The following is an 11,133-nucleotide window of genomic DNA, read 5'->3' on the forward strand; positions in this document are numbered from 1 at the left end:
GGATGTCTCAATGATCCCACCCTGGGGCTGAAGGCCTGGAAGATTCCTGGAGGCTGCTGGTCCTCAGTTGATGTTGGAAGCCTGGAGAAGCTGCTGCTTCTTCCTCTTCCTCTTCCTCTTCCTCTTCCTCTTCCTCCTCCTCCCCTCCTCCTTCTTCTTCTTCCTCTTCTTCTTCTTATTATTATTTTTTTTCTTTCTTATTTAACTTCTTTTCTGCCTTTTTATTCATTTTTAATTGCATTTTTATTACATTTTAAATGTTATCTCATTTCCTGGTTTCCCCTCCAGAAACCCACTATCCCACCCCCTCCGTACCCACCCTGCTTCTATGAGGATGCTCCCTCAGCCACCCACCCACTCCCTCCCACCTCCCCGCCCTGACATTCCCTCCCACCTCCCCGCCCTGACATTCCCCTACACTGGGACATCAAGCCTTGACAGGACCAAGGGTCTCTTCCCCCATTGATGCCCAACAATGCCATCCCCTGCTACGTATGTGGATGGAGCCATACATAGGTCCATTCTTGTGTTCTCTTGGGAACTCTAGGAGCTCTGGTTGGTTGATATTGTTGTTCTTCTTATGGAGTTGCAAACTCCTTCAGCTACTTCAGTCCTTTCTCTAACTCCTCCATTAGGGACCCTGTTCTCAGTTCAATGATTGGCTGTGAGCATCCGCCTCTGTATTTGTCAGGCTCTGGCAGAGCCTCTCAGCAGACAGCTATATCAAGTTCCTGTCAGCATGCACTCCTTGGCAGCACAATATTGTCTGGGTTTGGTGGCTGTATATGGGATGCATCCTCATGCAGGGCAGTCTCTGGATGACCTTTCAATCTCTGCCCCACACTTTGTCTCCATGAGAAGCTGCTTCTAATATCAGTGAAAGAATAGGATAAATGACCTTGTTGGCAAGAGTTAAGACCAGCATGCAAAAGCAGTTTCTCCCATGTCCTTTTATCTAGGCTGCCAACAGAAGAGGCCACCCACATTTCGGGTGGGACTTCCTACTTCAAATAACCCAATAGAGTAAATCCCTCAATGCCCAAGATGATCCTTACCTGTGGCAGGTATGGGTAGGGCAGAAGACAGCCAGAAACCTGGCTGCCACTCAGATGAGCAAAGAAGTGGTGAGGAGATGGTAGAGAAAGAGAATCAGAACTAGGGACATAAGGCTAGTGAGGAGCAGCCTGATGTGAGTAGCCTGTGCTACCACCTGAAGCCGTGGTCCCACCAACAGCCATGTCTGGGTCCATGGCCCTGCAGCAGCCACCAAGCAGATATTCCTAGTCTGAGCTGCCACCTGGAGCCATGTTGATGTCCAAAGGCTGTGCAGAGTTGGCCCCACCCCTAACCTGGGCAGCATGGGAGAGTGACGGGCTGGGAGAGTGGGAGAACTGGCACTGGCACTGCCACAGGAGAGCTCATTGGCTGACCAACTTAGCTACCACCCAGGCCTAGATCCAGGGCTTTGAGTTGGCCCATCCCAACATCTATCTATGAACTGTTGGAGCTCATGAAGGGACCAGTCCTGCAGAACCAAAGCTGCCGGGTCTCTGTGACACAGGGCAACAACAGGATATCAAGAGCAGTCATGGTGAGGATCCAGTATTGATAGTATAGCAGAAGCCAGAGTCCTCAAACCACACCTATGACTCAATGCAGTGAACATTTGCAAGTGAAGTTGTTTGGGCAAAAGGTACACTGTGTGACACACCATGACATGTGACACACCGTGACATGCTTCAGCCTCCATAACAAGATGTTCGTTTGTTTCTTTGTGGGGGGGCGGGGGATTGTTAGGTTTTTGTTGCTTTGGTTTTGCTCGTTTTTTGGGGGGGAGGGGAAGGTTGCAAGGGCATCCGGCAGATATGGGGGACAGGAGATGAATGGGATGGAAATGCATGATATGAAATTCATAAGGAATCAATAAAAACTTAAGAAAAAAGAAATCGAGAAAAGCATTTACCAACAATGTGGCCTTCCATTGGTGTCCAACTCTCCTAACCAAAAGATACAATTGCTAATGTAATAATTAAATAGTAAGTGTGACTTCATGCACATTATAAGCACTTTCTGCCTGAGGGAAATAAGGTTACAAAAAATCTACATAGGTCTGTATACTTTGTAAGCATTTTGAAACTTTTCCTGTCTAATCTTGTGTGTTATACATTAGGTAAATATTTTTAATGAGTTTACTTTTTGCTTCTTTCTTTACTGACTGAAGAGAGCTATAATACATCACGATGGGAATTTTACTTGGGAGGAAGTAAAAATTAATTTGACATATATGGTTTAATTCCTCTGAAGAATGCAAAGCAAATGGGATGATGCTTCAAGAACACCTCCCAAGACTGAGAGAGGTAGAAAGACCCAAGCATATTCTGATAACTATATTGGGGAAACTTTGGTTTTAGTCCCTATATCCTTACAAAGTGAAGGAATAATTTCAGAAAGTGTCTGTCATGTGTGTATATATACATGTATATGTATATATAATATATAAAATTCTTCACAGGAGTGCCCAGTGGCTTGTGTTTTAGTTAACTCTAGATATAAACAACTTGACAACCAAGATTAGCCCTCACATAGTCCAAACCCTTGGGACAGGACAGACTCTGGGAAAGACCAGAAGCATGGTGTTCTGCCCACCCCCATCACTAACAGACAACCAGCAGTAGGGCTTTACAATAGAGTGCTGGGACCTTCTAAGATTGAGGGAGACAGCGGTACTTTTGCAGGGAAAATAACTGTTTTAGAGCTCAAGGCATTTGTTGCCTACTAGTGATGAAAACCAGTGAGCCTCACAGAGGGTCCCCACAGACTCACAGAGAATGGAGAGAGTACTGGATACTATGATAAAGGATCTACATGCAACTTAAGACACTTAAGTTTGAATACCAAGCCCTGGATCCCAAGTGTAGCTCTGTTGTTCAAAAGCCATGTAACCTTGAAGAATGCATCCCTATGGTCAGGCCTGAGGACCTCCAAGGTCCTTAGCAGCATTGCTCTAGCCTTGCCTGAGCGACGGGCACAGAGGAAGGGATCTAGCATTTATATAGCACTTACTATATATGATACGCTGCCAGAGTCTTTTCCAAATCATCGCCAATAGAAACAAACACAAAGATGTCACCAGGTGCTGGACCCAGAGCTAAATACCTTAAATGGCAACATGATAATGAGAACAGTTATCCCAGACTTGGAAAGAAAGCAATCATTTATTCCCTGCCCTGTCAAAGCCTTATTACAGTTCTGTGTGAAAGCGCAGAGAGTGTAGCTCAGTGGAAGGGCGTCTGCTGTGGGCAACTCTCTCTCTGCTTAATCTCCAAGAACCAAGTAAACCAGTAAATGTAGAATTCTGTCTCCAAGCTGGAGTGGGGTGGAGAAGCTATGAAAGATCAAACAGATCCCTTGAAGATACAGGGCAGACCCTGGGCTCCAAATGAGGAGCAAAAATAAAAAATAAAATGTGTGGAAGTCTCACATTGTGCAACGGGGAATCCAGAGAGCACATTGAGCAGAAGTGACAGGGTTGGGGTTAAACACTCCTTCACCCCCAAGCCAATGCTACTCATGCTTCCAAACTTGTCCTATAATGTAAGGAAATGCGGGGGTGGGGGGTTCACTTTGATATGTTTGAGGCTCTCTGTTCTCATTTATAAAAACATGTGTTGACTGTCGAGTCAAGACTGTAGACTACCACAGCCTCTTTTAGGGCATGACCCTGAGGGAGGGACAAATGTGTGCATGCATCTCTGTTTATGAGGTAAGTCATTAGAGGCTACAGATGAGACGGTGTTGCACTTGGTTGGGTTTTGTAGTTGGTGGTGTTTTTGTTTGGGTTTTTTCTTTCTTCTTTTTTTTAAAGATTTATTCATTTATTTTATGTATATGAGCACACTGTAGCTGTCTTCAGACACACCAGAAGAGGGCATTGGATCCCATTACAGATGGTTGTGAGTCACTATGTGGTTGCTGGGAATTGAACTCAGGACCTTTGAAAGAACAATCAGTGCTCTTAACCGCTGAGCCGTCTATCCAGCCCAGGTTTGTTGCTGTTGCTGCTGCTGTTGTTGGTTTATTTGTTTTTCTAATTGATAATGATGAGAGGTGTTATAATTGAACATCTAAAAATGTGCTTTTGGAAAGAAATGGGCATTTTTAAGGGTCAGGCTTAAACATTTGCTTGAGGAATCTATCAGACCCACCCCCACCCCCAACCCAGGCTCACCAAGCTCTCTCACTCCATGTTCTCAGAGGGTTCTGCCCGTCACCATTTCCCATATTCATCTAACTTATATACTAACAGTATTCCTTCCTCCCACAAGTGCTTGGGGTCAGGCAAGGAAAACAGTGCCTGACATAGACAGGTACTCAATAGATGCTCACTGGGTAGGTGGGTGGGTGGATGGATGGATGGATGGATGGATGGATGGATGGATGGTCTAAAAATCCAAATGAGAGCACAAAACAGAGGATAGTGTATTAATGAAAACACAGACATGTACAAAAATAACAGCAACCAACCTCGGCGGAACTTCTGGGAATTTGGTTTTATATGCCAAACCCACATAAGCCTGCTGAAAAGGAGACAGGTCCAACAATGAAGGAATTTTATTGCTGCCTGCATGTCAATAAGAAAAGGCATTTACCAGCTGCTGGCTGACTCAGAGTTTCATAGTTTATTTCCAACTTATGTATTTTTGAAACTGACTTCAGTTTTGCCTCCGGCTACCTACAATACAGTCCATCCCTTCCCATACGTCACCACTCCTTCTTAAGCTCTTTTCTACAACTTAGCCCTTAAAATAGTCCCAGTTCCAAGCACTCCACCCTGCTGTCTGCATATACGATCAAAATACCTCAGAGGCTTCCTTGCTTTGGCACACACGGCTCCAAGAGGGCACTCACATCTGGAAGTAAAACAAAACTCCGGTGTCAGCCAAGAGTCCTGATTCTAGATTCAGAAAATGTGCCCTTAGCCATCTGTGCCCCTGTGTATAATAAAATCAATTTCCGAGCTCATAAAAATAAATATTTTACACGTGGACCGGATGTGGAGTTAGATTCTTGAGAAGCCAAGTTGAACTAAATTCTAGCAAAAGTGAAACATGTTAAAACCACAACATGAACATGGGAGATAGGTTCTTGCTTTCCCTAAGGAACTAATATATATGTCTTTCTCTTCATTTTAGTTATGTGGTAGGGGGTTGGAAGCAGGTGCCCTTGAAGGCCAGAGGTGCTAGATCCATGGAGCTGTTGTTATGAGGGGCTAGCCATGGGTGGTTGGAACTGAACATGGGTCTTCTCCAAGAGTAGTAGATGCTCTTAATCACTGAACCACTTCTTCAGCCCTAGCTATAAACTTCACAGAGACAACACGAATCACATCTGTTGTCCTTTTTTCAGTAGAAAACATCAAAATCACAGCTCGGAGGAGAGCACTAGATGGCATTTTCCCCACTCATTCAGTTCTGAACAGGAATATCCAGTGGTAACCAGTAAGTACAATCAAAGGTAGGGGTACTAGCCAGTAGATGTCCCCCTGGGCTATCTTTTGGACAAAATGATTTAGGTGAGGAGCTCCCACTGAGTCTTTCTGTATGGGTATTTAAAAAGCTGGTAAAGAAATGCCCGAATTGTTGAACCACAACAAAGGCACAGGGGGAAACCCATTAGGCTCGTCAAGGAGATTATGAAGTAGCCCGAGACTCACAGAGCTCACGGAAAGGAAGCTGGATAGGAAAAGGCCCGAGTCCCATGGCTTTCCACCAAGCTGAGGAGCAGACTAGCATCTCACATCAACTATAGGGATGGTAGCTAACACTCACTAAGAGCTTGCTCTGGTCCAGGCACTGGTCTAATGCTTACACAGCACTGAGTCACTGCAGGACTTGTGAACTGTGTGTCTTTATGTTCTCTCTAGGGGGAAACTAAAGGCTGTGTGGAAGAGATGAGCTGTCAAAGGATTTTGAGCGAGTACTGTGAATGTATGTATAAATATTACTTTCCAGAAAGCCTCCCTATGTAACCCAAATTGGCCCTAAACTGGCGATCCTCCTACCTCAGCCTCCCGAATGTGAGATTACAGGCATGTGCCACCACACCCAGCTTGAGATTTATATTTTTAAAAACACATTTCTTCACAGACTGAGGAGTATTTGCTGATGAAATAATTTTCCCTTTGCTTCAAAATAACCAGCTCAGGGGTTGAGGATTTAGCTCAGTGGTAGAGTGCTTGCCTAGCAAGCGCAAGGCCCTGGGTTCGGTCCCCAGCTCCGAAAAAAGGAAAAAAAAAAAATAACCAGTTCAATCTATATGAGCTGTTAACTACTGAAGCTGTGACAAAGACACGTGTCCCTTATCTTTTTGGGTCTGTTTCAGCTTTTCTAACATATACGTTTTCTTAGATCTCTGACTGCAATGTGGAGAACTGATGAAGAGTGTAAAACCAGAAAAGATCCAGTAGGGAACTGTTCAACTTGAGAGCAGACGAGAACTGAGAAGGTGCCCACCGATTGGAGAGAATATTTTAAGAGGGGGTGAAAAAAAGCTCAGTTAAAGAGGTGTGACAAAAAGAGAAAAATCTCGAGTTTAAAATCTACCTAGCTCAAGTGACTGGGGCAGCAAAACATTATAGGGTACAGAGAATTTGAGAGGAGGGCACGCACAGGAATGTCTGGTGGGGCTAGACAGTCTCAGGAGTTGCTTTTTTTTTTTTTTTTTTGGTTCTTTTTTTCGGAGCTGGGGACCGAACCCAGGGCCTTGCGCTTGGTAGGCAAGCGCTCTACCACTGAGCTAAATCCCCAACCCTAGGAGTTGCTTTTTAAGTAAGGCACATTAAATGCAACCTCATTGCAAACATATATGCTTATAAACTACCTATGCCGTTTACAGTGCAAACACATTATGAACCAAAACTCTATAGCAGAGCACATTAGCTCTACTGCTTCAACAGCTCACACTCAGGGTGTGCAGTCCCTGCTGTGAGGACTACTCACTAGACTGTGTGGACGATGGTGTACAACTGCTGGAAACCTCCCCTTAACTGCCCCGTAAAATCAGAGCACTCCTTCTCTGACAGCACTGAGAACTACATGAACTCCAATACACGAAACGATGTCCGTCAGCACCGCACCAGGGACTCTTCACCCCACATCTACCTCTTCCCTACCTCTATTCGGCCTCCATTTCCTCCAGTTCAGAGTAGCGGTGTTCTGTTCGTGTGATGAAGACACGGAGATGCATTTGAGTCGATTTGCAAATAACCTCAGAGTTCTTTAGAGGTGTGTGGGAGCATTTACACTTACCTCTGCCCCAAGCTTGCCTCTGTCCACCAGGGGACAGAAACGCAAGTCACAGCACCTGCAGCTCATCCATTCATTCTATGTAGCTTTGAAGAGGTTACATACCCTCACACAAAATCACATTCAACACTCACACTTATTTCTAGTAAGGCATGCAACTTTCACCTGTAATTTAAAGACAGGGCGTGTCTTTAAAAAAATCAATAATTCTACATGGCAAATCATCACTTCACAGCTAAAGATGGTTGCCCCCCAAGCAGGGACTGACTTGCAGTTATGCTGGCAGAGCAACTTCAAATAGAGACGAGTGTGAAGGAATTCTCTGCAATCTCCTTGAACAACTAGCGTGGCTGTAGTGGTAAGAAAAAAGGCAATGAGAGCCTGACTCAAAATCCCTAATGTCCACTGAAGGAAACAAAACAAGAAACAAGAAACAGGTTCAGTAATGTCTGTAGAATAACTCTGCCTTGGAGATTAAAAGTGTTGCTGCTATTGAACTCTCAGTATTGTATAAAATCGATCTAGAGGTTTTTATGAAGTACAATTAAAATGTAAAGTCTGCTTCCATTCTCTTCTCTATAAAAACAAATTCCCAAATATCTTAAAACCGCAGTATCGGAAAAACCACACGCAAAGTAAGCACATCCATAGCTTGGTGCTCATTTCTAAGACAAGCCGTAATTTAACTGAAGCTAGGAACAAGGTGACGGCCAAAGGCTGCGCACAGAATCCACTGCTGCCCTCTAGTGGCTGAAAAAAATAACACAAGCCACTGGTTTCAAGAACCTGAAGTACTAGCATACTATGACTAAAAGGGGAGTACTCCTTACTAAAAGGGGAGTAGGGAGAAAGCTTGCCACAGCCAGAAAGGAACTCACCTTCACAGAACATGTAGTTTGGAAAAGATCCTTAAATTAGACAAGATTCTACCAAGAGAGGCGGACACTGTAGCTCAGTAGTAGAATGCTTACCTAGCCTGCACCAGACCCCTAACACTAGTCTTTAGAGAGGAGTATTTAAAGTTGACTGTACGAAGCCACCTGACATCCACAGCCTCCCGCTGTCGGGAGAAACCAAAAACACATCTCGGCCGGATGCGAACCCCATACGGGGTCATGTGACTGATTATAGGAAGGTAGCAACATATTTGGCAAGAGTGAAAGGTTTCTGAATGTATAACAACCAAAACAACTTTTAATTCGTGGTACAGCAAATCGGGCAGCGTTTCTGGCAGTGCTCATCTCTACTGGATTACACGACTTTGCTGCAGCTTTAGTCCCAAACGCACGTGCACTTGGCCAAGTGTCACCATGCCATCTCAGGCAATATTGCCCAAATAAATGCTGGCTCAGTCCGTTTGCTGTTTTCCCTGTAGTATACAATTTTTCTGCTCTTACAGAAATGTAATGACTTAATTAGGTAAACCAAAAGCCTACTATTTTCCTACTATTATTTTTCAGTATGAGTTCGTTTATTTTGCCTTTGGAATGTACTATTTAAAATGAGTGTTTTGGGGGTTGGGGATTTAGCTCAGCGGTACAGCGCTTGCCTAGCGAGCGCAAGGCCCTGGGTTCGGTCCCCGGCTCCGAAAAAAAAAAAAAGAAAGAAAAAAAATGAGTGTTTTGATAACTGTTTGAATTGCTCATTTCATAAAGAAACCACTCAACAATTTGCGCTTTCCCTCTGAATGTTGAACATCTCTAGAATGTTTCTCAGAGATTTGAGTGTCACCTTTTGAAAACTCATTTAGTTCCATGTTTTTTAATTGGGTTTCCCTAACATTTAATTTCTTGAGTTCTTTGTATATTCTAGAAACTAACCCTATCAGATAGATAGCTGGTATATATTATTCCCATTCTGTAGCTGTCTCTTGCTGAAGGTTTGTACTGAGGAGGTCCGTTTTATTATTGGTCTTAATACCTACATTATTGGGGTACTGCTCAAAATCCTTTCCTTGACCCATGAGTCCAAATGTATTCCCTAGAGTATTAGGCCTTAAGTCTTTTATCTAGAGTTGAGTTTAGTGCACTTGTTGGTCTTCATGCCTATGCTTGTCAGGGAATCCTGTTCAGAAAGCCCTTTTTTGTGCCATTAAATTCCAATGGATTCTCTAGAAGTGGTTCTCAACCTTCCTAATGCTGTAAATCTTTAATACAGTTCCTTGTGTTGTGCCCCCCCAAGCATAAAATCATTTTTGTTATTACTTCCGAACTGTAATTTTGCTAGAATCATAATGTAAAATATCTGATATGCACAAAAAGGGTTACAATTCACAAGCTGAGAACCATTCCTTAATGGCCTTAGATCTTGATTCATTTGGAGTTGAATTTTATGCAGGATGAAAGATCATGTGGTTCTTCTGGGTTTGACCTTAACTGTTAAGAAGCTCTCAAATGTTTACTATATTCTAAGTGCATTGCGTGCTAAGTGACCTTTGATTACACAGACTCCTAACAACTCAACATTATACCCACAGATTAAGCTTCAACCCACATTGGAGAAGTTTCTCTTTATTGTAGACGGCAATTAATAAAAACTCATAACTAGTCAAGGTACAGAGAGCAAGGGAATACAGACTGTTCCTCCCAAGGCTTGAGGACTACTGCAGGGGGCAGGGGGCAAAAGTGTAGTGTGCAGAGCTTTCGTGGCCAGTGCTAGAAATTTGACAGGAATTTGACATTGGGCCAGGACAAGGAAGTAGGCTCAAGATCTTGATCATCTTGTTAAGTCCCTGATAACCGTGGGATTTCGTTTATTGCCTTGTTTGTTCCTTGACTATTTTTGTTTATTGCTTTGTTTGTTCCTTGACCTAGAAGTGACTTTACTCTTTGCATGCACTTAAGACTAGTATAAAAGCAGACTGGAGAAAAATAAACTTGCTTCACCTCAGTGGCTGGAGTCATGTTAGAGTGTTGTCTAATTGTCTTTTCCATCCTCACTCCCTCCATTGAGACACTGTTGACTGAGCTGGCCTGGTCAGTAGAGGCAGTGAACAATTACAGAGAAATTGAAGGACCCTAGTTCTCACAGGACTATTAGAGCTATTGGCCTGGTACAAAGTAGGTAGGTTATGGAGTTCCTGTGAAGGACCCTAGAGGCTTTTGCCAGCTTTACACCCACCGCCTTAGGTCAAGATTAGGCCAAGTACCAGGTTCCTGAATTGGGTCAAGGCTAGGCCAAGTTCCATTCTCCACCCACAGTTCTCGGGAGAAGGGACATTCTTGAAAAAACACAGAATGAACTGACAGTCACCTGACCCCCCCCCCCCCCCCCCGTCCCAGATAAGAGTTCGAATGCTTGTCATATGCTTGCTAGCCAATAGATTCAAAGGTCAATATGCTTAGCAAGTAAATTTAAACTGTAACCTTGCTGATGTAACCTGTACCCCTAAAAAGTATAAAAATTGCTTACAGCCATTCGGGGTCGCCTTGTAGTCACTTGCCACGAGGGGCTGATTGAAGGTCGACCCCACGAGCCAGGAAAATAAACCTCTTGTGTTTGCATTGAACTCCGGCCTCATGTCTAACTTGGGGGTGGGGTGGGGGTGTCTTCCCGCTAGTTAAGACTCACTTTGAGCCTTATAAAATCCTATCTTTTGAACACAGAAGGGCAACTGCATATTATGAACTCATAGCAGTTAAAGAGCATGCATACCACAAAAGTTCAAGACAGATCAAATCCCTTCATGGAGCGAGAAGGTGGAGTCAAGTCCCACTCCTAGTGGAACTGTTTGCAACTGAAAGCTGCTAGGGAAGGGAAAGGACATCTTATCAGAAGTGTAGCTCTTGGTAAGTCAACCACACCTAAATGAAAAGCCACACAGTCAAGA

The sequence above is a fragment of the Rattus norvegicus genome, chromosome 10 (genome assembly GCF_036323735.1).
Source record: "Rattus norvegicus strain BN/NHsdMcwi chromosome 10, GRCr8, whole genome shotgun sequence".
Lineage (NCBI taxonomy): Eukaryota > Metazoa > Chordata > Mammalia > Rodentia > Muridae > Rattus > Rattus norvegicus.